At 38.1% G+C, this 2,640-nt stretch overlaps 1 pseudogene across 1 annotated transcript; it reads right to left on the bottom strand.

Annotated features, from left to right (window-relative positions):
- Positions 1-361: 361 nt before the first annotated feature.
- LOC309961257 (large ribosomal subunit protein eL39-like) lies at positions 362-645 on the bottom strand (annotated as a pseudogene). Its single transcript has one exon. The product of its transcript is annotated as a large ribosomal subunit protein eL39-like (transcript).
- Between the last annotated feature and the right edge of the window lie 1,995 nt (positions 646-2,640).

The following is a 2,640-nucleotide window of genomic DNA, read 5'->3' as shown; positions in this document are numbered from 1 at the left end:
GTCATGTTTGAATTTTTTGGACAAAAATTGAAAAACTTGGAAAAAGATCTGAATTTTACTGACACTAAAAATGTTCTTTGTACACATGTGCATCACTAAGGCTCTTTGGTTGCTAATAGTTGAAATTGACTCATCTAACTTAAGTAAATGAGTCATTTGTTGAAAATACACAGAGAAGCTCACAAAATTGACAGAAAAATCTAAACAACCAAACTTTGGAAAGGAGAGAAAAGTATCAGAAACATCTCCTCTTGTCCCTTCCTTTGTAGCAGCTTCAATTGTTTTATTTTTTTTCCCCAAACAAAAGGTCTCATATAATACTGAGCCAACCTACTTGCACAGAAGCATAGAAATAAAGGGAAAAACAATTATTTTCCCAGTAAAACATGTCCAGCTGTCCCAGATAGTGGTGACATTTTCAGCTTGTTATGGTAAGATGCTAGCAACCTTGATACAGCATAAATACGTGGGCCATCTTATGTGCAATTCCTTACAGACACAACTTGGTTCCTCTCCAGCATCTCCTTTTGTCACTGTAGTGATTTTATTACTAGTTTTCATCTGAATCCATTGAGGAATGGGATTATTCTGCTTCTGTTTCTTGTCCAGTAATCTCTTTATCCTGAAAGTCTTGAGAGAAGACATAGTGAAGAATGGTGTCAACCACACACACCTAGATGGAAGAAAAAAGTGGCAACTTCAACTGTTTTTTAACTCATGTCATTCTGCTCAAGACACAAACACTGAGGAGAAAGAACTTGATTGGTTTGGTTTAGGTCATATGCCAGTCCTTGGCCAAGGGAGTTTGACTATCCCACCTAAACTGCGTGAAGGGAGGTGGGGTAGTTTCCCAAAAGACATGCAGGGAGCTATAACCCAGAAAAGTGTCAGGTGACAGAATTGTCTTTGAATTGGAATCATTCCATGTACAAGTTTTATCATTTCCAAGGTCACCAAACAGCAGCAGTAACCACTAATAAGAAGTCATCAGAAAAGGTGCAATTTCACTAGCAGGGAAAATGAATCATATCTTCTTTTAATTTTACTTTAGTTTACTAACTGTCCACAATTTCTCAGGAAATTTACCATTCTCTAAAATTTAGGGAAGGGTGGAACAGACAGTTTTAGTGCAACTGGTTCAGGTGGGAGAGAGTCCTGCCATGGCTTACAGAAATCAAATAAAACAAATCACATTGCATAGAGCACTAGAGCAAAATAATAATTGTTTAACAAATGTATTCTTCAACAATTTAGCTCATATATAATTTGGTGTACTTTTGTTTATTTTTTAAACATCTTTATTGGAGTATGACTGTTTTACAGTGTTGTGTTGGTTTCTGCTGTATAACAAAGTGAATCAACTATATGCATATGTATATCCCCATATCCCCTCTGTCTTGTGTCTCCCTACCACCCTCCTTATCCCACCCCTCTAGGTGGTTGCAAAGCACCGAGCTGATCTCCCTGTGCTATACAGCTGCTTCCCACTAGCTATCTATTTTACATGTGGTAGTGTATATATGTCAATGCTACTCTCTCACTTCGACTCAGCTTACCCTTTCCCCTCCCTGTGTCCTCAATTCTATTCTCTATGTCTGTGTCTTTATTCCCATCCTTCCCTTAGGTTCATCAGAATCTTTTTTTTTTTTCAGATACCATATAAATGTGTTAGCATATAGTATTTGTTTTTCTCTTTCTGACTTACTTCACTCTGTATGACAGTCTCTAGGTCCATCCACCTCACTACAAATAACTCAATTTCATTTCTTTTTATGGCTGAGTAATATTCCATTGTATATATGTGCCACATCTTCTTTATCCATTCATCTGTTGATGGACACTTAGGTTGCTTCCATGTCCTGCCTATTGTAAGTAGAGCTGCAATGAACATTGTGGTACATGACTATTTTTGAATTACAGTTTTATCAGGTATATGCCCAGTAGTGGGATTGCTGGGTCATATGGTATTTCTATTTTTAGTTTTTTAAGGAACTTCCATACTGTTCTCCATAATGGCCGTATCAATTTACATTCCCACCAACAATGCAAGAGGGTACCGTTTCCTCCACACCCTCTCCAGCATTTACTTTTTGTAGATTTTTTTTAACATCTTTATTGGGGTATAATTGCTTTACAATGGTGTGCTAGTTTCTGCTTTATAACAAAGTGAATCAGTTATACATATACATATGTTCCCATATCTCTTCCCTCTTGCGTCTCCCTCCCTCCCACCCTCCCTATCCCACCTCTCCAGGCGGTCACAAAGCACTGAGCTGATAGCCCTGTGCTATGCGGCTGCTTCCTACTAGCTATCTACCTTACGTTTGGTAGTGTATATATATCCATGCCTCTCTCTTGCTTTGTCACAGCTCACCCTTCCCCCTCCCCAAAACTACAAATAGAACTACCATATGACCCAGCAATCCCACTACTGGGCATATACCCTGAGAAAACCATAATTCAAAAAGAGTCATGTACCAAAATGTTCATTGCAGCTCTATTTACAATAGCCCAGAGATGGAAACAACCTAAGTGCCCATCATTGGATGAATGGATAAAGAAGATGTGGTACATATATACAATGGAATATTACTCAGCCATAAAAAGAAACGAAATTGAGCTATTTGTAATGAGGTGGAT

Source organism: Leucopleurus acutus, assembly GCF_964270905.1.
Source record: "Leucopleurus acutus genome assembly, chromosome: 4".
Lineage (NCBI taxonomy): Eukaryota > Metazoa > Chordata > Mammalia > Artiodactyla > Delphinidae > Leucopleurus > Leucopleurus acutus.
This window is presented reverse-complemented; position numbering and strand designations above follow the sequence as displayed.